The following is a 23,760-nucleotide window of genomic DNA, read 5'->3' on the forward strand; positions in this document are numbered from 1 at the left end:
AACCACAGGAAGGCATGGGAAGGCCATTGAAGAGCTGTAGTTACTATTTTGATGTCAGACATAGAAAACACAGTGTTGATGAGGATGGTTGTGAGCACAGATTCTAGTACAAGGACAGACATTGCCAATTACAGACATCAGTTTGTGTTTGAGGTGTACCTTACTTGAGCATCTCCTGAGTTAGGAATGAAGACTGGTGAACAAATGTAGATGAATACATAGCACTGCCTTTTTCCCAAGTTCTTACTTGGGTTAGTCAACATTCTGAGGGTTTTATATCCTTTTTAAAACCTAATTTTCACAATAAGTGTCATCAGGAAGGCCCTTTTATTATCTCCATTTCATGGAGGAGGAACTGGAAGCCCAGTGATGTTTTGAAATGGGCCGTGATCACCCAACCCTTACATATCTAGTTTATGTTGTTCCCCAAATTAGTCAATACCATGGCTCAAAATATAAATAACTACTCACAGATTACAAACACATATCTGGATTAATGGAGAAGCTTGATTGCATGTTGTCTGATTTTAGCCAGGTTAGATTGAAATTAAATTATTAAGTGCACTTAAAGCATTTAACTTACTGAAGAACCAATTCAGATGCCACTTTCTGTAGAGAGCCCTACTTCAAGCCCCTCATTTGGAATTCATTTCTCCTTCCTCTGATCTCCCCAAACAATTTACACATCTCAGGGTGCATAATAACCTTGTGCATTGATTGTAGTTATAGATGAACATGTTTTATCTGCCTTTCCTCTCCAGTCACTGTAAGTGCCTTCTGCAAAGTAGTTGCCCAAAGTATATATGTCAGATGGATGAGCTAAATGGACAGATGGACAGATATGTGAATGAATGAGTTAATTAATAAAGAATAAAAACATTCTTGTTCCCTTCAAACTAAGAGAACTGTTTTGTACAAATTACCTTTAGAGTGGATTTGGATAAAATCCTCTGATTGTGATGATAATATGTAATGTGACTATTGCAAGGGGGGCTGTTATTTTTAGAACTCAAATAGTGCTGTACTTGAAATATTGAAGATTCATATTATGTATTCACTGGTTTATTATCTACACATATAAGCTGTTGTCTTTGATTTCCCAGAGCTAGCTTCACACATTTTAGAAAACATCTTTTCTGCTGACACCCTTGCCCCATTCCAAGCTGTACCCATACAGGGAGAGGACTATGAGCTTTGAACAATGCAGAAATCATGAGCTTTCAGTAGGAAAATCTGTTTTCATAAGTGGTAGTTTGCAGGGGATGTGGACACTGTTTACTCTTTTTTTAAGTGTTTACTTTTAAGAGAGAGAGAGAGCACATGCACACGTGTGTGCAAGTGGGGGAGGGGCAGAGTGAGAGGGAGACTGAGGATCCGAAGCTGGCTCTGCGCTGACAGCAGAGAGCCTAATGTGGGTCTTGAACTCATGAACCATGAGATCATGACCTGAGCCAAAGCTGGATGTCCATTATCTTGGTCATCTAAATGCATATGCCATACTCAGGAAACAGAATAGGGGCTGTGGCCTGAGTGGGAAAAGAAATTATTCTGTCCTACTCATATGTACTTTGGATACCATTTGGAATGTTTAGGAAGTAGCTGTGTAAAAGTAGGGTTACCCCCTACTGCCGCAAAAGTGGGTTCTTTCCTCCCTCCCTCTCTCCCTTCCTTCCTTTCTCCTGTGCTGTTTATCTATGTTTATATTCCTCATCTAATTCCAGAAGGGATTTAAACTGGTCCATACATGTGTTGTATTTGGAATGTTTCTTGTAGGTCAAGGGCTAGAGTTCCCTAGTGAATTGATTTAAAGAGCTGCAGTCCTTTGGCTCAGATGTGAATTCCACTAAGGTATTGTTCTTTTGGGTTTTTCCTCCAGTGTATGGGCAGAGTAACACAAATCCAGTATATAGGCAGAGTAACACAAGTGTAATTAAACTTGTGACAGCATTTTGGGTTTCTCAGATCAGGCACTTAATCATCTACTTTTCAATTACATACAAAAGAAATGCAAGACCATTTTTTTCTGTTACCCTGTTTTCTAGATTTTCTATTTATAAATGGTATTTCACAGGCTCTGTTTAAACATTTAGTGATGAAGCATAAAGGTAAACCGTTTCGTTGAATGTATTACTTGGAACTGTGGTATGTATCTCTTTCATTCCCCAGCGATTTTAAATTCAGTCAAAGGAAGGTGCTTAATGCAAACAAGGACTTGCTAATAGAGAGTTGTATTAATTTATCTTACTAATGAAGTACTATTAATATTTTCCATAATGTCGTAACTGCCGCACATGGCTTCCTTGACTTTGTTCATACCTCTGTATTGCTCATACACGCATCTAACTGAGCAAGAACAGTGAGTGGAATTGTCGTATTTTTTCTGTCAAGCAAGATTTGGAATGCATCTGGTACTTAACAACCCGTTGCTTTTTGATTTATTTTGCCCTGTTAACTATTATTATATCATAACTAAAAAATGCTGCTTTGGTTCAATTATATTGCATAGGCTTACTGGTCCCATAGTGTTTTGGGGGAGTAAATGCAAGAAATAATTCATTTAGTAGCTACCTGTTGAATTCCTGCTAGGATCAGCTGAGTTTGCATAGAAAGGGCTTGGGCTAGAATTTCAGATGTAAGGGAACCTATGGAGTGGCCTACAGGGCTGAGAAAGGTTTTGAGTCAGTAGAGGATGTAAGAATGTGTGTGAGATGGACATTTGCCTTGCAACCAGGCATTGTCATGGGTCTGTCTCTTTAAACGTCTTTAAGTTTACCTGATCTGTGAAGGCAGAATGGTAATACTTAATTTGAAGGCACATCAGGATTGGCTATAACATGTGTAGTTTACTGCACATATTAAGAATTCATACATTCATAAATAATGTTGGCTGGGGTGTTATTTTCATTATCATCAAATATGCATTGCTTCAAATAACATATAATGTAGTTGGGGAGGATAAGATCATGTGTGAGTGTGTGTGTGTGTGTGTGTGTGTGTGTGTGTGTGTGTGTGTGTGCACCTGTTAGAGATGAGGTGCAGTTCTTATGAAGTAACAATTTCAGTGCCAGCATGGATTTGGCAAATGCCCAACACCATCCAGAAATTGATGGAAGTTGAAGTTGGATTTTGGGAAGCGCTTGGGAAGCCAGAACCAAGGCATCTGAAAGACTTAGGAGCTAGAGAAAGAAATGAGACTCACGTGAGTACCCAGAGGCACCACCACAGAATTCAGTCTATGGGGCAGAGTTTGAAGACAGTAGAAACCCAGGGTAGTGATAGCAGTCAGGACGCTATGCATTGAGCTGTGATCTTCTCCTACAGGGCCACCTTTGAAAGGTTCCTTCTTGATTTGTTTCTCTTTGACCACTGCTGCTGGCCACACCAAACAAAGACATTAATGCATGAAAAATTAAATAATAATAAAAATAATGTCATAGGACATGCCTCAAGATGGAATAACTGTCAAGTGCCAGATAATGGCGGAAGTTAATTATGCAGTGGTTCAAAGCACATAGATGTCTTATGGCCTGAGGTACACACAGAGGATACCACTATGAGAAAGGAGGCTTTGACTTGGCTTCTGAGGAATTGTACATAGAGTATCCTGGGAAAAAGAAGGGTTGTAAAAGAGATGAGATCCTGTGTGGCCAGACTGGAAGTTTTAAAGTCACCTCTCCTCAACCCTGGCACCCTGCGGCCAAAAAAGAGGATAGAAGACAGACTCACTCCTGCTACTTGAATTTCTGAAGGATCGATTCCCAAAGCTTTGCTGTCCCGTCACCCCTTATTTTACCCTTCCCTGCTAACCAGTGTCCCTCCTCCAGTCTTCCTCCTCCCAGCCACTGCTCATTTAGCCCCTCAGGCTCAGTAAACCTCATTCTCCAGTTTTTGAGAATAAATATTTTTTGACCGTGATTTGTTGTGAACTTTTCATTTTCAAATTTTTTTCCTCCAAATAGCACAAGCACGTCCAACCCAGAAGATTTTGAAATTGGTTTAAACAAAATGAAATTCAAAGAATCTGTAATTATGCCAACTTAAAAAATGCTAACTACAATGATTATTTTTACATATACTTCCAAATTTATAATATTATGAGTAATATTACTACATCAGTAAGTAGACATTCATCCTGTTTCATAAAATGTGAGATCATTTATTTCTAATGTTTTACCCAGTGTTTTGTGAACATCTTTTCTTCTCACACATGTAGTTCAATAACACCCTTTTTTTCTTTCTTCTTTTTTAAAGATTATATTTTATTTTTTAAGTAAACTCTGCACCTGATGTGGGGCACAGACACAACCCTGAGGTCAAGAGTTGCACGCTCCACTGACTGAGCCAGCCAGGTGCCCCAGTAACACCCTTCTTTTCAAGGAAAGCTTTGCAAACAGATTATTTCCTGGGCAAATGGTATGCACATTTTAATGCCTTCAATATGTTTTGCCAAATTGCCTTGAGAATATTTATATCAATTTATGTCAAATGGGAATACAGGCATACGTTGTTTCATTAGGCTTTGCAGATACTGCATTTTTTACAAATTGAAGATAAAAGACTTTGGTGGAGGAAATAATTGCAGATATGGTGGGAGTAGCAAGAAAGCTAGAAGTGGAGCCTGAAGATGTGTCTGAATTGCTGGGATCTCATGGCAGAACCTTAACAGATGAGGAATTGCTTCTTATGGATGAACAACGAGAGTCGTTTCTTGAGATGGAATCTTCTCCCAGTGAAGATGCTTTGAAGATTGTTGGAATGACAACAAAGGATTTAGAATATTACACAAATAATATTAATAAAGCAGCGGCCCCAATTTTGAAAGAATTGAGAGAATTGGCTCCAACTTTGAAAGTTCTGTTGTGGGTAAGATGCTATCACACAGCATCACATGCTACAGAGAAATCCTTTGTGAAATGAAGAGTCAATTCATATGCAGACTTCGATGTTGGCTTACTTTGAGAAATTGCCACAGCCACCCCAGCCTTCAGCAACCACCGCCCTGATCAGTCAGCAGCCATCGGCATGGAAGCAAGACCCTCACCACCAAAATGAATAGGACTCCCTGAAATCAGCTCAGATGATAGTTAGCCTTTTATTTTTTAATCTTTTTTTTTTTTTAATGTTTATTTATTTTTGAGACAGAGAGGCAGAGCACGAGTGGGGGAGGGACACAGAGAGAGGGAGACACAGAAACCAAAGCAGGCTCCAGGCTCCAGGCTCCGAGCTGTCAGCACAGAGCCCGACGGGTGCTCCGGGAGCTCGAACCCATGAACCGCGAGATCATGACCTGAGCTGAAGTCGGACATCCATCCGACTGAGCCACCCAGGCGCCCCGATAGTTAGCCTTTTTAAGCAATATAGTATTTTAAAATTAAGGTGTTTTTTTTTGTTGTTTTTTTTTGTTTTTTTTTTTTTTTGCATCATGCTACTGTGCACTTAATACTACAGTGTAGCGAATACATAACCTTTATATGCACTGGGAAACCAAAAACTTCATTTGGCTTGCTTTGTTGCAATATTCGCTTTATTGTGGTGAACTGTAACCAGAACCCTCTGTATCTCTGAGGTATGCTTGTATTTGGGAGTGTTCCTTCTTGGACCCCTTGACTGAGACTTGTCATTACAAGTAGAGTAAAATAAAATAAAATAAAAGCCTTCCTACTTTGATGGGAGGAAAATGGAATTTCATTTTATTATGCTATTTTCCACTAACTTAATTACTAATGAGCTTTAGTTTTTTCTTTTATCTTTTCTATTTATTTATGTTTTCTTAATTGTGATTTGTTTACTCATAATGTTTGCTCATATTGTTTTGAAAATATTTCTACTTTCTTAACTGATTTGGTATGTACTCATATTAAGATATTAAGGCATATATGTAAATATGTAATCTTAATATACATTAAGAATAGTGATTCAATCTCTGCCACAAATGCTAAATATTTTTGGTTCAGAGAACCTTTCTTTTAATATTTGGATTTTTTCCCCATGTCAAATGGTTTATGACTTCCTAATGAAGAACTTCACCATTCCCTAATTATTCAAATACATATTTATATTTTTGCCTACTATGTTTATGATTGCTTTTCATATTTATGTTTTAATCTTAAGTTATTTTTAAGTCTTATTGTTAAATGTTTATTTATTTTGAGAGAGAGACAGTGTGAGTGGAGGAGGGACAGAGACAGAGAGACAGAATCTGAAGCAGGCTCCAGGTTCTGAACTGTCAGCACAGAGCCTGATGCAGGGCTCGAACCCATGAACTATGAGATCATGACCTGAGCTGAAGTTGGATGCTTAACTGACTGAGCCACTCAGGCACCCCTAATCTTAAATTATTTTTTTTAATTTTTAATTTTAATTTTTAAAAATTTACATCCAGATTAGTTAGCATATAGTGAAACAATGATTTCAGGAGTAGATTCCTTAATGCCCCTTACCCATTTAGCCTATCCCCCCCCCCCCACCCACACACACAATCCCTCCAGTAACCCTCAGTTTGTTCTCCATATTTATGAGTCTCTTCTGTTTTGTCCCCGTCCCTGTTTTTATATTATTTTTGCTTCCCTTATGTTCATCTGTTTTTTCTCTTAAAGTCCTCATATGAGTGAAGTCATATGATTTTTGTCTTTCTCTGACTAATTTCACTTAGCATAATACCCTCCAGTTCCATCCACGTAGTTGCAAATGGCAAGATTTCATTCTTTTTGGTTGCTGAGTAATACTCCATTGTATATATATATACCATATCTTCTTTATCCATTCATCCATCGATGGACATTTGGTCTCTTTCCATACTTTGACTATTGTTGATAGTGTTGCTATAAACATGGGGGTGCATGTGTCCCTTCGAAACAGCACACCTGTATCCCTTGGATAAATGCCTAGCAGTGCAATTGCTGGGTCCTAGGGTAGTTCTAGTTTTAGTTTTTTGGGGAACCTCCATACTGTTTTCCAGAGTGGCTGCACCAGCTTGCATTCCCATTAAATTACTTTTACTGAGAGTAAGAGATCTAGTGTACATAGACACCTATATTATTGTTGTGTGTTTTTCATTGTTAGTGGCATTCATTGTGAAATCAAGATGAATTTTCCATGTTGACTAGTGTTCACATCATTAAAAGATATTTTTTAGATAATTAAAAATAGTCTGGCTATTTTTCTTTTCCATATGAAACTTAGACTTATTTGTTAAAACTTTAATGTGAATTCTAGTGGAATGTTAGAGGTGGTATCTATGTAAATTTGAGAAATGAAGCTTTTGGAATATGATTTCTTAACCTTTGTTACTCTGTATATTCATATATGCTTTTCTGTCCTTTAGTGAAAATGTTGTGCTTTTTCTTTCATATATTAACCCCTATGGAATATATTCTTAAGTGTTTGCATTTTGTCCTTGTCTCATTTTGGGATTTAAATGGAATAACACAAGCATTAAGCTATCTAGAGTATATTAAGGAAAAATGCTTACTTACTATTGCTATTTTACTAGACGTTTTTAATTAGGAATAAATGTTGAAATATTTATTTGAGAGAGGGAGAGATTGAGCATGAGTGGGGAGGGGAGGGGAGGAGGGGGGAAGGGATGGAGAGAGAGAGAGAGAGAGAGAGAGAGAATATGAATATCCCAAGTAGGCTCCACACTGAGTGTGGAGCCTGATACGGGACTCAATCCCAGAACACTGGGATCATGACTTGAGCCGAAATCAGGAGTTGGATGTTCAACTGACTGAGCCACCCAGGTGCCCCAATGTTGAAATATTTTCAAGGCTTTTTGTCATCTGGGCTTTCTTTTTTTCTTTTTTGACTTAGTGCTATTAGGGAATAAATTTAGAATGCCTTATATCGGCACTTGAAATTTTTGAATAAATTTTCCTGTTAAAATGCTTAGTAATATTAGTATACATGATTCTTATTGATTTAATACTATTTAGGATTTTGTATTTATATTTATATGAAAAATTCGTCTGTAGTCTTCTATTTTTTCTGTCTTTTGTGGGTTCAGGCTTTGGCATTCATTTGGTATTGGATTCTAGACCTATTTACAAACCATCCTTTTCGATGCTCTAGAAGGTAAGAAGTTTGAAAGAATTCACCCATGAACTAGTTTTGAAATGGAAGTCCTTAGAAAATTTTTTAAATGTCCAGGTTATTTACTGATAAATTATGTTTGGGTTGTGCTTAAGAATAACCCCAGGGCCAGTATAGAGGGAGAGTCCATGGGAGTTGTTTCATTATACCTTTTTTTCACTTTTATACATATTTGAAATATTCCATAATAAAAAGTATCTACCAATTAAATAGCCTGGAAAATGTTTTCAGTGGTTACTGGCTTATTCAGGTTTTCTGATGCCCCTAGTTATTTTGGTAACTCACATTTTATTAGAAAATAGCATGAGAGTTTTAATATTCTTTTAAAAAAATTTTTAATGTTTATACATTTTTGAGAGAGAGAACATAAGCAGGTGAGGGGCAGAGATGGAGACACAGAAGCCGAAGCAGGCTCCAGGCTCTGAGCTGTCAGCGCAGAGCCCTACACGGGGCTTGAACCCAGAAACCGTGAGATCATGACCTGAGCCGAAGTCTGATGCTTAACTGACTGAGCCACCCAGGCGCCCTGAGATTTTAATATTTTTAAATGTGTGGTTTTATCAAGTGTCCCACGTCAAACTTCTGTTTTATCTCACTTAATTAGATTATAAGCTGGACTCTTGAGAAGCATCTCTCTACATCATACCTCTGATCGTATCACCCATCTGTGCTTCCTCCATCAAATCAAGACTTTCTTATGGGGCAGGCCACAAGGCCTTCACACACTGACCCTAGCCTGCCTCTCAAACCGCGGCTCCTGCCTGATTTCCCATGCTGCCAAGAGACACTTGGAACATTTTGTCTCCCCTGCCTGGGGTGTTTTCAGCCTAAAACACCCTACTTATTTTCCAAGACCTGCCCCCCCCACCCCCGCCACCATGGAATGTTATTTCTTTTTATTTCTTTTAAGCCTTCCACAAACTTTCCTTGTCTCCATGTCCTCTCCCTTCCCTGTGCCACATATGCCTTTGCTAAGGCCACAGTGTAGCCTTTATGATATTGTATTAGGTTTGCATATTTGAAAACACATATCTTTTTTTCCTCTACCTACTATGCTAGCAGAGGCTCTGGCACCCGGGCACGGGGAGAATGCGTGTGGGAGGGGTGTGCTGTGGAACATCTGAGCGTGTGCCTTAGGCTGGGCAGGTGCAAGCTATATCCCCAGCCCTGAGCAGAAGTAGGTGCTCATCATGTGTTTGTGGGGTGAATGCTGGGGGGATGGAATGGTCATGGTATATTCAGGTGATCTGGAGGCCAGTGAGGTGGACCCCAGTGGGATGAGTGCAGAGAAGTGGTGGGAGAGAACTTTGGATGATGTTGTCATATGTATATGGGCTGTATGGATAAGATAAACTAATGGTTTTTGGTGGTTACCACAGAAATGTGTATCTTTTCAAGCTCATAATTTACAAGAAGGGATGTCTGTGTTAAGGTAACAAAACTTTGTCCGTATAATACGTTCTCATCATACTGAAATCCCTTCATCATCACTTACTTTCCTGTACTTTCATTAGAATGACTATAGTGAAAGACTTTAAAGACCATTGTCAGAGCTGTTTAGATCAAGAACATTTACCAGGCTGGGCTTTTCATCCTTCTGCCTTTGGGTGAGCTGATTGTGGTGTTCCCCTGAAATCAAGGCAAATTTACAAGTTCCCTTGTAAGGTTGCTCAGATTTTTTGTAAGCATAAGCTGCAATGATGAGCATATTTGGGTGGAAGGAGACCCAGGAATGCCCCAGTCCAAGTGGTCAACATGTCCGGTTAGGGAGTGCAAATTGTTCATCATGGAAGATCTTTTTAGGCTTTTGACTGTCGTTCAGCAGTGATATTTTGTCAAGGCTTTGGGTTTTTTTCTTGTTTGCTCATTTGCCTCTTGGCTTGCTGGCATTGTTTAGATGAAAAGAGGCCCTTTACTCAGGGAAGATGGTCAGAAACCATAACAATATGTGGAGTTCTTTAACTGAAAGGATTACCTATTTATAGTTGCTCTTCTGTAGTTTCTTGTGTGTGTGTTGGGGGTGAGGGAAGAAGGATACATGTGATATTTGCATATTACTTATTTACAGGAGATAGAGAAAATAAGGGCCTAAAAAGGGGAAAAAGATACCAAATTGGTTTTGGATTTTGCTTCCATCTCATCTAGTGCTCTGTGAAGTTGATTCATAGCTACTTAGAGAAATTTAACACTTGACTACTGTAAGGTTTCTTCCCCATTGTCCTACAGGCCCCAAAGAGATTTCCAAATAAATTGGATGTGGTTGTTATCACTAATTATATTGGCAACTATCAAAATGATCAAAGAGCTTTGCAAAGATCCAATGACCTGTCTTGAGAAGCTGAGACATGGGCTGGCTGACCATCTGGGAGGCATAATATAGAGGGAATTCAGCCACACGATATTAGGTACCTTTGGTCTTGTCTGATTGTCTTTTTTTTTTTTTTAATTTTTTTAAATCTTTATTTATTTTTGAGAGAGAGAGAGAGAGAGAGACAGAGAGACAGAGTGAGAGCAGGGGAGGAACAGAGAGAGAGGGAGACGCAGAATCTGAAGCAGGCTCCAGGCCCCAAGCTGTCAGCACAGAGCTCTACGCGGGGCTCGAACCCATGAACCATGAGATCATGACCTGAGCTGAAGTCAGAGGCTCAACCAACTGAGCCACCCGGGCGCCCCGTCTGATTGTCTTTAGTGTGCATAAAACAGTATAGGATGTGCAAAAACCATTCAGGGAGCAGAATTCCTATTGGTTCTACACTGTTCAAAAGCAAGAGAATGAATTAAGCGTTTTTATGCTTCTAGAACCTAACATAGTGTATGGTGTCATGTGGGTAAGCAATAGATGTGTATGGAATTAGATTTGATTCTGAATAATTGATTACAATGTCATACTCCGAGGAAGTTTGTAAGGGTTGACATACTGAGGTTGTGCTTGCAAATATGAAGTGCACGTTGGAATTAGTTATCCTAGTCTTTTTTTAGGAAGTACTTTCTCTTGTCGAGTGAGATGAGTGATTTAAAAGCAGCTTCTGGATTTGAATTAGCTGGATAATTCTTGACTTTGCTCAAGCCTTTAAACTGGTGGAAGCTTTAATGGTTCTTAATTAGTGTGAATGCCTTTTATTCTTTGAGGGTCTGTTTTTTTTTTTTTTTTAAAGAGAAATCTATCTTGATTGACATATGGATCCCTCTGTTTAATGTTTTATTGTTTTTGAAGAAAGGGGCTTTGATTTCTTGCCAGAGAGCTTTCATAAAAGGACCTTAGCATGCTGAGCCCTGATTAAACACCAGGGAGAAGTCATGGTTCTTTTGTGTAGCTCTTGCCTGAAAGGTGAGGAGGCCAAAATTATAATGACTGTAGGAGATACTGCTGAAGGACCGCGTTCAGCTATAGGAAAAAGCAACCATTGCATAAACAGAAGTAAGATTGGGATGCAAATGCCATTTTCTGCTATTTTATGAATGCCTCCAAAAAATCTGTAGAAGAAAGGGTCAAAGTGATACCTTAGAGGAGAGAATATGGGGTTAGTTTTATACGTTGCTGTGGAGTATTGACCTACATAGCTGAGAACTTTATAAAGTAAAATAGATTTTTATTTAAGGATCCTTCCAATTTTAGCAGATGTAAGAGATTTACATAACATGGCAAGTGTTTGTATAAATTAAACAGGGCTCCTTGTTTTGGATTTACTAAGTTTGCTTCTAAATCTTTCATTGTGGCAGCCCTGTTTATTAACCCTCTCTCCCCACATTGGTTATCAAATTCAGTTTATAAACAAACAGACAAAGCTGGCCTCTGAGCAGGGTAGAGTTGATACTCTGAGTGAAGTCCCCAAAGACTAGGAGCCCCAGGTTAATCTTCAGATGTAGCCTGCCTCTGCCATTTGCTGGTCATGTGGCCCTGGGCAAGGTTTTAACTGCTCTGAATCTCCGCGAAAGCATAAATGAGATAAAAATATTTACCTGGCAGAGGGATTGTGAGGACTTAATCAGATAAAGTACACAAAGGGCCTAATGTGCTTTGGACTTGATAGCACTGCTCCTGGTAACCATATTTTATAAAAACATAAAAATAAAATGAACCGGAGAGATGATAATCGATTGACTTGTTGTTCTTACTCTTAGCCAGAGATAAAACGAAATTACTAGAGAATTTTTCCATCATTTGCAATTCTTTTTATCAGGTATAAGATGAACATGATCATATACCATTTCTTTACTCTGGGCTTGCCCCAAAACACATACTCCAGAGCCCAAGAAATGCTTAGAAACAGAATGCCAGTTTATTCTTTTATTCTCTCTCTCTCTTTTCTTTTTTTTTACTTGTGTTCATGAGCAGAATTCTTAATATCCTATCTGCTTAGATTTCATTTTCCAGTTAAAGGAGAATGATTCTTGGCTAAATTTCTACCTGCTAGAATTTAAAGTCAGGTGTTCTAAAATGAATACACCCTTGCTAAGATGACTTATTACAGCTAATATTGTAAGTGGATATTAACCATATGCTACAAATTACCTACTTAACTTGTTATTAATTAATGTGAAGTAACATAATGTAAGTTTAGGAACATAACTAAAAGTCACTACCTTACTATATTTAGTTAGTATTTATTAATTAAAAATCATTGTTTTAGGGGTGCCTGGGTGGCTCAGTTGGTTAAGTGTCCGACTTCAGCTCAGACATGATCTCACAGTCTGTGAGTTCGAGCCCCGCATCAGGCTCTGTGCTGACAGCTCAGAGTCTGGAGCCTGCTTCAGATTCTGTGTCTCCCTCTCTCTCTGCCCCTCCTCTGCTCCTGCTCTGTGTCTCTCTGTCTCAAAAATACAAAATAAAAATATTAAAAAAATTTTAAAAAATCATTGTTTTAGAGCAGTTTTAGGTTTATAGATGAAGTGATGAGAAAGTACAGAGAATTCTGGGGCACCTGGGTGGCTCAGTTGGTTAGGCATCTGATTCTTGATCTCAATTCAGGTCATCATCTCTCAGTTGGTGGGATTGAGCCCACGTTGGGCTCAACTCTGACAGCGTGGATCCTGTTTGGAATTCTCTGTCTCCTTCTCTCTCTGCCCCCCAATCCCAAATAAATAAATAAACACACACAAATAAAGTACAGAGAGTTCCCATAAAATTTCCTCTGACTTCTGCCCTCAGTTTCCCCTAATCAACATATTTCATTAACGAGATACATTTGCTATAATTGATGAACCATTATCAATGCATTATTATCAGCTGAAGTCCATAGTTTACGTTAGAGTCCAACGGTGCTGTCCCTTCTGTGGTTTTTAACAAATACGTAATGTTACGTATTTGCCATTACAATATCACACAGAAGGATTTCAGTGCCCTGAAATTGCCCTTTCCTCCACCTATTAGTCCCTCCTGCAGCTTCTCCAGCCCCTGGCAGCCACTGATGTTTTCATTGCCTCTAGAGTTTGGCTTTTTCCAGAATGTCAAATAGGTGGAATCATACAGTAGGTAGCATTTTCAGACTGGCTTCTTTTTTTTTTTTTCTTAAGTTTTTAAAAAATTTTTATTTTGAGAGAGGGAGAGAAGGAGAGCAGGTGGGGAGGGAGCAGAGAGAGGGAGAGAGAGAGAATCCCAAGCAGGTTCCACACTGTCAGCACAGACCCCAATGTGGGGCTCGAACTCACAAACCATGAGGTCATGCGTGACCTGATCTGAAGTCAGACGCTTAACCGACTGAGCCACCCAGGCGCCCCTTCAGACTGGCTTCTGACACTTTTAACAATGTTTTCAGGTTTCCTCCATGCCTTCTCATGACTTGATAGCTCATTGCTTTTTAACGCCACTGAATACTGTTCCATTGTATGGATGTATTGCAGTTTATCTATTGAGCCGTACATCTTGGTGTCTTAGAGTTTTTTGCGACTATGAACAAAGCTTCTATAGACATTCATGTGCAGATTTTTGTGTGGATGTAAGTGTTCTGCTCACTTGGGTAAATACCAAGGAGCATGATTATTGTATCACATGGTAAGAGAATGTTTAGTTTTATAGTAACCCACCCAACTGTCTTCCAAAGTGGCTGTACCATTTTGTGTTCCCACTGTCAAGGAATGAGAGTCCTGTTACTCCACACAGTCACAAGCATTTGGTGTTGTCAGTGGTTTGGATATTAGCCGTTTATTTAGTTAGGTATAATGAATTAATTAATTTTACTTTTCCAGTACAGTGTAAGTGCTGCAAAGGCACAGATTTCAGCTTTGTTTATTTAAAAAAAAATTTTTTTAAACATTTATTTATTTTTGAGACAGAGACAGAGCATGAACGGGGGAGGGTCAGAGAGAGAGGGAGACGCAGAATCTGAAAGAGGCTCCAGGCTCTGAGCGGTCAGCACAGAGCCCGATGCGGGGCTCGAACTCACGGACCGCAAGATCATGACCTGAGCCGAAGTTGGCCGCTCAACTGACTGAGCCACCCAGGCACCCCACAGATTTCAGCTTTGTATACTGCCATATCCCAAGCTCCTAGAGCAATTGGTGGCATAGTGGGTGTTCATTGAATATTTGTGGAAGGGATAAATGAGTGGATCACAACAGTGAAAAGTAAACATCCTTAGAGAAAATTTCTGGAAAGAGAGAAACCGTTGTCAAGAGGGTCATCATTTTCCTAAGACTGAATAATAAATGTCATATATGTGTATTGTAAATAAAGATAAATTGGTGTTTTCATTTGGATTCATGGTTGTCTCCAAGTCATTAAGTCTTTTGCAAATTAATCACACCTTCGATTCAGATTCAAATTTAAATTTTTAAAATATTAACCTTATAGTAAGCCAAAATGTATTTATCTTTGCTTAACCACTTTGTAAAACAAATTCTATGTTAGTTATATTTAAAGGAAGTACCAAATTATACAACATCCACCATTTAATTGAATCTGGAGCATAACTCTCACTGTACATTTGTCATCGTTTGGAGAGCTTTTCACATGATCATGTGCCAGTCCTTGCCTGCAGGAATTCTGATTTAAATGTTCAGCCTTCCACCCCACCTCCCACAGCCTTTTGAGGTAGTTATATAAGTTCCCAGATATTTACAGTGCAAAGCCAGGGTTAAGACCAACAAATTAGAGACCTAAGAAATTCAATATTGATTTTAGTCAAGAGATATTAAAAGAAATGATTTGAAAGAAATAGCTGTATAAAAATATATTGTAAAGAATTTAATACTTTGTTTTACAGTGTAAAGGCTCACAGCTTATCAAGCTGTTTGTAGCCCTCAAATGATAAAAACATGAAGCTAATTACAGGAATAGTATGATTCTCCTCTCCCCCTTTTCTGTCCTACTCAAAACCTTGATAAGAAAAGTGAATAAAGGACTATTGCATGGCTGATCAGGCATCACACCTCTCTATGGGCAGGCTGGTGGGGTGACACCATATATAAATTGGTATCCCTTTTTGGAAGGCAATTCAAAATTAATATTGAAAATTCACATGCCCTTTTATCCAGAACTCTATATCTAAGAATTTACCTAGAAGAAACAGATTTTCTTTGCAGCATTACATGTGGTAACAAACACTTATAAATATCCTAGATGCCCACCAAGAGGGGAATTACCGAATAGGCATCAGGTACTACCATGGTATGGCCCACGCTGTGTAAAAATCTTAAATATATATGTATTGAAATGAATCACATCAGTGATCCATTATTAAGCAACAGAAACAAGTTTAATAACAGTGTTTCACCTGCGATGCTGTGTGGATAAAAATAAACTCACTTCACCCACCATTCCTAAAAATCCTCTGTGTATGTGCGATCCTTAATATTTTGAAAAAGACCTGAAGAGATATCCACTAAATGCTTAGCAGTTGTTACATCTGCGGAATGGATGTGGGAAAGGAAGAACTTTTAATTTCACCAGCAGGTTTTTAAATTTTTTAATATTTAAAATCAACTGTTGTTATATTTGAAATTTAAAGAAAAGAGAGAAAATGAGAAAAGCTCCCAAAATCTCTATGATTTCTAATACTTTTTTAAAAAAATGTATTTTTCAAGTTTATTTCTTTTGAGAAAGGAGAGAGAGAGAGAGCGTGTGCACACGCACACAAGCCGAGTGGGGGAGGGGCAGCGAGAGGGAGAGAGAGAATCCCAAGTAGGCTCCATGCTCAGCGTGGAGCCTGATGTGGATCCTGAACCCATAAACCATGAGATCATGGCCTGAGCTGAAATTAAAGTGTCAGATGCTTAACCGCCTGAGCCACCCAGGCACCCCGTAACACTTTTTAAAAAACTGACATTGTTATCAAGCAAAATGTACTACATTGTACCACTCATGGAAGATTTAGCCAATCATGACTGACATCCTAATTAATAGTTTTGTGCACAGACACCCTCAGTCCCCATCTACTCCACTTCTCATCATTTCTAAAACCCCTGCAGTATTCATCTGAGCAAAAGTTGGATTCCTCTCAGATGGACCTTGATCATGTGCCTAGGAATGAAAACATAATAACCTTTATACATTTTTTATTTGCGCATAGTTGACTCATGATGTTACATTAGTTTTAGATATACAGCATTGTGATTTGGCATCTCTATAGTTAGGCTGTGGTCACCACAAGTGTTGTTACCATATAACATCATGCAACACTTACAATGCCATTGACCACATTCTCTATGCTCTACCTTTTACTCCTGTGGCTTCTTTGTAAAGAATCTTCTATCTCCCACTCCCTTTCCCCCATTTTGCCCGTCTTCCTACCCCCTTTCTTCTCTGGCAGACCTCAGTTCTCTGTATTTATAGGTCTGATGCTGCTTTTTGTTTGTTTATTCATTTGTTTAGTTTTTTTTTAGATTCCAAATATAAGTGAAATCATATAGTGGTTGTCTTTCTCTAACTTACTTCATTTTTTAGATTGAGTCTACATGTAAGTGAAATCATATGATATTAATTTTTCTCTGATTGACTTATTTCACTTTGCAAAATATCCTCTAGGTCTTCCATGTTGCTGCAAATGGCAAGATCTCATACCTTTTTCATGGCCGAGTAATATTCCATTATATTCCATTATATGTGCATACCACAGTTTATCCATGAGAAAAGCTCCATCCATGATGGACATTTGGGCTTCTTTCATATCTTGGCTATTATAAACAATGCTGTATAAACATAGAAGTGCATATATCTTTTCCAATTGGAGTTTTCACTTTCTTCGGGTAAATACCCAGTAGTGGAGTTACTGGATCATATGGTATTTCTGTTTTTATTTTTTTGAAGAACCTTCATACTGTTTTCTAGAGTGGCTACACCAGGTTACTTACATTCCCACCAATAGTGCCTGAGAATCCTCTTTTCTCCACATCCTCATCCATACTTGTTATTACTTGTATTTTTGATTCTAGGCATTCTGGCAGGTGTAGGGTGATATCTTACTGTGGCTTGATTTACATTTCCCTGATGGTTAGTGATGTTTAGCATCTTTTCATATATCTGTTGGCCATCTCTATGTCTATTTTGGAAAAATATTGATTTTGGTTTTTAACCATTTTTAATCAGATTATTTGTGTTTTTTTTTTTCTTTTTGGTGTTGTATAAGTTCTTTATATATTTTGGATATATTATTGGATAGATGATTTGCACATATCTTCTCTCAGCAGCTTGCCTTTTTGTTTTATTGATGGCTTCCTTCACTGTTCAGAAGCTTTTTATTTTGTTGTAGTCCCAATAGTTTATTTTTACTTCTAAAATACATTCACTTCTTGAGAAACATCTCTGAAATTTGCAGTATATCCAGGTATAGGATTATGAGAATTGGGTTTGTAGTTTCCACAGAATGCTTGGATTGAATTCCATTTCCAAGTGCTCAAAGGCCATTTTGTATGGTGTCATAGGGTTCTAGAGGCCAAGCTCCTCTTAATAGATGGGGCACTTGAACACATTTTTTTTCTATGGGATAATGAAGCCATTCACCAGCCTCTTCATCAGGCTTCTCTTTTCCAACTTAGGAAGAAATTGACCACAGTGTGTTTCCATAGCCTATTGCCATGAACAAAGGGTTAGGGTTAGAGTTCAGGAACTCAGTGACACTCTAGACTCCAAAAATCTCTTTCATTTTCCTTGTACTCTATCAATATGGTTCTCAACCTCATGCACAGTAGAATTACTGAAGATATTTCCCCAAAGATTATGGTTGGATTGATCTGGCCAAACTTTTGCTAGTTTACAAAAGCCTGCCAGGTGATTCCAGTATATGGTCACAACTGAGAGCTATGTGTTTGTTTAATTAATTAATTAATTAATTAATCTGGTGCCGAAACCTGGGAACGAGAGAGCTATGTGTTTAACTGGGTCCTTTTCAGGAATACTCTAGAAATTTTAGCTAAATACTAAGCATATGTAAATGAAGCCTCACTAACCAGGTCAGGTTTTCAAGTTTTTTTTCAGGTCATCCCAAATACAGATGAGGAAGACTGTGCCACTTTACCTGAATGTCCCTATTCCCACAGTCCAGCCCCAGTATTTGGGCCTTCTTGTTGTCTTGGAACATTATAGAGTGGTTCTTTGTGGGGTGGTCCAGCTGGAATAAGTTCATCATGTGGTACAGATCATCACCTTTGCCTGTTCTGCTGCTGTCGATAGGACTTTTCAGTACTGTCTATGTAGGGTCACTGCCCAGGGTGCAAACTGGGGAATGTGTTCTGTTTAAACTCCAATGGATATGATGCAAATCAATTCTGGCACTAACCACCAGTTAGTGCAGACCCCAGAAGTTAAAGGGCGTGGTCCCCAACAAGATTGTTCTCACTCCAGACCAACTGGCTACACACTTGGGGGCCTCCCATGCCCGCCCTTGAGCTTGATAATGGACTAGAATGACTCACAGAACTCAGGAGAGTGCTGTACTTATGGTTACAATTTTATTATAAATAATGCAACTCAAGAACAACCAAATGAAGAGACATATAAAGCCAAGTCCCAAACTTAGGGGTCCCAAACACAGAGCTTCCACACTATTTCCTTGTGGAATCAGGGCTTGTCCCCCTCTTGCTATATCAGTATGTTCACCTACCAGATAGTGCCAACGAGCTTTGGTGTTAAGTTTTTATATATACGCACAATGCATACACTATATTGTATCTAAGTCTAAATCAAAATATATATCTAAACTTATTAGTTAGGTATATAATTGACATATAATGTCAATTTCAGATGTACAACATAATGATTTGACAATCCCATACATTATTTATGCTCACCATGATAAATTCAGTCATTATCCGTCACCATACAACAAAGTCTTCTTTGTTGGGGTTTTATTACATAGCATGATGGATTCAGTATTGACCCCATGATTGAACTCAGTCTTCAAGGAAGTCAGGCTGGTTCCAAGCCCCAGTCGTGTAACCCCATGGTTGGTTTTTCTGTTTGACCAGCTCCTATCTTGAGTCATCTGATCTCATTAGTATAAACTCTGATGTGATCCAAGGAGCTATAAATAACAAAGATATATTACTTATGAAATGCCAAGGATTTAGATTCTCTCTCCTAGGAGCCAGGGACAACAACCAGTCAACAACCAGTCTTCCTGCAACCCAGCTGGGAAGAGGTATAGGACTCAGGTTTTATTTAATCCCTGGGCTTCTGAACAATGACACTTCTGGTGGTCCTCCCCTGGTCCATCCCTGCCCTCCTGAGCAATATTGCTTATGGTGAGTGTTTTCTGGTGCACTCATCTTAGGTTATGGTTCCTTCTCCTTGTAAAGTATTCCAGGGATCCTTGTTTTGTCTCCCAGGGACTCCATTCCTCCCTTTCCACCTTGAGATCCGTACACCTTTGTATTTCTACTTCCATACCCTTTTCCTTATTAAAACCCTAAAAACCGAACCCAACTAAAACACAGGAACAAAGACTCCAATCACTGTCCTTTTCCCCAATAGAATTCAGTTGCCTGTTAAACCTTGAACAGGAGGTAAAATATTAGGAAATGCAGATTCCTAGTGGGAAGGGTGGGTTTAACGTGCACGTCTAGAAGGTCGGGGAACTAAAGCTTTCTGCATTTTGTTCTTCAAGAAAGATAATAAATAGAAAGCCTTTACATCTGTCTTTTAAGAGTGTGAACTATCAATTCAGAAAAAGGCAGGGAAACTACTGCTTGACACAGGTGATGAGGGATTCTTCAAAATCCTTAAGAAAAATCAGTTCTTAATTTACTTTCAAAGTTATTTGGCATAATATATTGTATTGAGTTTGCTCTAAATTGGTATTTACTCATGTATCATCCCTTTGAAATGTACTCCAAAGATTGCACTCTATATAGTCTTTCTGTCTTTTTTTTTTAATTTTTAATGTTTATTTATTTTTGAGAGAGAGAGAGACAGAGAAAGACAGAGAGACAGAGTATGAACGGTGTAGGGGCAGAGAGAGAGGGAGACACAGAATCTGAAACAGGCTTCAGGCGCTGAGCTGTCAGCACAGAGCCCAACATGGAGCTCAAACTCATGAACTGTGAGATCAAGACCTGAGCCAAAGTCAGACGCTTAACCAACTGAGCCATCCAGGCACTCCTATGTAGTCTTTCTGTCTTAAATATTTCAATTACCTTAGGCAAAAACAATGCAAGAAAGCATCAGTCACTCCTCAAAATGGATTTCGATCCATTTCCATTTATTTTTCAGTGTTGTTTTTAAAAAGTAGTGGGTGTTTGATTGTTTCAGGTAATCATCCAAAAGGTCATGGTCTTTCTGATCTTTTATTGTGACTGAGGACCTAATGCAAGAGAATCAAACCACTAAGAAGGATGGATGGAAACTAGCATAGCCATATGTCTGCTACAGGACTATAAATGCTTCATGGGAGAAGTTTTCAGATCCATGATTTTGTTTAATCACATTTAATCCTCACAGCAGTTCTTCAAGGTAAATAGTTATGCCCACTTTTATAGATCAGAAAATTGAATTTAAGAAGATACTATGTTTACTAATTAATGAGGTGTGGTAAGTGATAGACACAAGATTCAATTATTTTGATAATTCAAGCTCCTTCCATAATGCTGTATGGTAATTGTTTCCGAGATACTCTATATAATAGATACTTACAGTTACCACTCAGTGCTTAGTTTGTAAGTTTGCAAAGCATTGTTCTCATTAATGCAAGATCAGAGTATATTCCCAGCAGGTTGTTAAAGGTAAGTGAACTATTAGGTTCATTCAGTCAGTGTATTTTTGCGGAATAGCCTTTCTATGTGCCAGCGCACTGCTAGAAATGAGGTTGGAGTATATGAATTATACTCATTATTTTGTCCGTTCAACAAACACCAAATCACATCCTTCTATAACAGTGCATGGTAAAGGTGGTTAAAAGTATACACTGGGGCGTCTGGGTGGCTCAGTCAGTTCAGCATCTGACTTCCGCTCAGGTCATGATCCGCAGTTCATGACTTTGAGCCCCGCATTGGGCTCTGTGCTGACAGCTCACAGCCTGGAGCCTGCTTCGGATTCTGTCTCCCTCTCTCTCTCCCTCTCCCCTGCTTGCTCTCTGTCTCTCGCTCTCTTAAAAGTGAATAAGCGTTAGGAAAAAAAAAAAAAAAGTAGTGACACACACACACTAATTTGACTTTTTGAAATCCTCTAAATCATGAAATAAAAGTCTGGTTTTTTTCCTGCCTTTAGGTCGTAAAGATTTAAAACCACAACTTAGAATCCTTTGAATAGATAGCATTTAACTGATTTTATTGAATTATGTTTTAATTTCATGAGCTTTCAAGTTTGTGTCTCAAATGCTCATGCCGAGCAGGTCCTGAAGTCAAAAGTTGTGGTGCATTAGACAGCCCTTACAACAACTGATAACTAGGTTCTGTGACAGCGATCTGGTTTCAGCAGGTATTGTAATTGCAGATTATACTCTTCATGGTTTCTTCTTTGTGTGAATAGTAAGCGTATGAAATCTTGAGTCAACATTTCCTTTTCTGTTGCATAAACAGTGCTGAAAGCTTAATGATCAGCTGGAGAAGAGGCGTAATGAATAGTTGCAGCATTGTTCATTAAACACCGTGGTGGCTCTTTCTTTGCCATCATTTTGTCTGTGCTTGAATTTTGCATATCCTTCTAGTCTGTCATTCTCCTGGAGCGTTGGACACTCCCCCTGAGGTAATTGCTGTGACACACACAGAACTTCTATCATGTGACAATGGAAGTGTCTCTCCTTCAACCTGAGCTCACTTTATTGGAGAGACTACTTTTCAGGAGGGTGAGTCTGCAGAAAATGACTCATCCAGTCAAACTGTAATAGATTTTTTTTTAAAGGCATATTTGGCCTTTTGGCTAATGAAGCGGTGTGTTGCTTGACTGTACATTAAGAGTAAAGTTTTAGGTGAATCTGAGTTGGGATGGAGATTTGCAGTTTTTTGCCGCCTTTGATTTTAGATGGATAGTAATTTCTTGTGGTTTTGTTTCTTTTGTTTCTATACGTATTTCTTTTTGTTATAAATATTGAACAGCGCTTCTCTATGTGATGAATTAAATTGTTAAGTTATTGGAATATTTTAACATACACAATTATTTGGTATTGCCTTTGGGAGCCTGTTAGCAGAGTGTGACAATGAGCTATTTCTATCTCCACAGGCCAAGCAGGCATCGGTTGGTGCTGAGTATGAGGTCTTAACTTTAAAAATGGTTTCCAGAAGACAGGGTGCAATGAATAGAATGACCTTTAATTTCACCCCAAATATTTAAACCTATGGCTGTTTGTTATATTATGGTCTCTTTTATTCACTTATTAAGACTTTGGAATTTGGCTAAAGAAAAGATCCCCAGAGACTGCTATTAAAATTGCCAAGTGTGGTTTAGTTTAAAAGTAGAGGAAACAAATTTTCAAATAAATAGGGAGTTAGTTTGTTTATGTTGTTCTACCTTTAAATTTTTTAATGTTTATTTATTTTGAGAGGGAGAGATAACGTGCAAATGGGGGAGAGGTAGAAGGGGCGGGGGGGGGGGGGGAGAGAGAGAGAGAGAGAGAGAGAAAGAGAGAAAGAGAGAGAGAGAATATCCCAAGCAGGTCCCACGCTGTCAACAGAGAGCCTGACACAGCCTTGATCCCACGAACTGTAAGACTATGACCTGAGCCAAAATCCAGAGTCAGACACTCAACTGACTGAGCCACCCAGGCACCCCTCTTTATATTGTTCTTTAGAAAGCATAAGCTTATTTGGACCAGAGTATAATAATCTGTAAATATGAGTTAGGTAGGCAGGGGACTCCTGTGGGCCCTTAGGTATTAATAATGTCATTTTGGGGGAAAATAACTCAATTGAGTTCTATTCATTATAGGAATAATTTATGATGAATAATTTCCTAAGCAACATCAGAAGCCACCAGATGATAACTTTTTTTCAAATCTGCAAAATATATTTATTATATTAGGATGAAAAGTGAGTTAAGCAAAAGCTAATTTTTACTAGCTTGAGAACACATAGAATTAGGTTATATTTAGGTGGATTTAACTGCCAGACTTTGCTATAATGGCCAAAGTAGCCTATTTGTCACTTGTGGTCTATATCAGAGAAATAAAAACACAAGTTGGTGAAATTATACCCATCCCATCTTTATTTTTTGATACATTCTTGAGCAAAGGATTAACTGCTTAAGAGAGTTAGAATTATTTTGGACCCCTTGCTTATTTAGGAAATGTTTTTTTAAATAATTTT

At 38.5% G+C, this 23,760-nt stretch overlaps 1 protein-coding gene across 10 annotated transcripts in view; it reads left to right on the forward strand.

Moving 5' to 3' along the window:
- NRG3 (neuregulin 3) overlaps positions 1–23,760 on the forward strand; it is a 1,050,974-nt gene that overhangs the window by 44,893 nt on the left and 982,321 nt on the right. The gene's annotated exons all lie outside the window — the stretch shown is intronic.

The sequence above is a fragment of the Panthera pardus genome, unplaced genomic scaffold (assembly GCF_024362965.1).
Source record: "Panthera pardus isolate Hobbes unplaced genomic scaffold, ASM2436296v1 HiC_scaffold_22, whole genome shotgun sequence".
Classification (NCBI taxonomy): domain Eukaryota; kingdom Metazoa; phylum Chordata; class Mammalia; order Carnivora; family Felidae; genus Panthera; species Panthera pardus.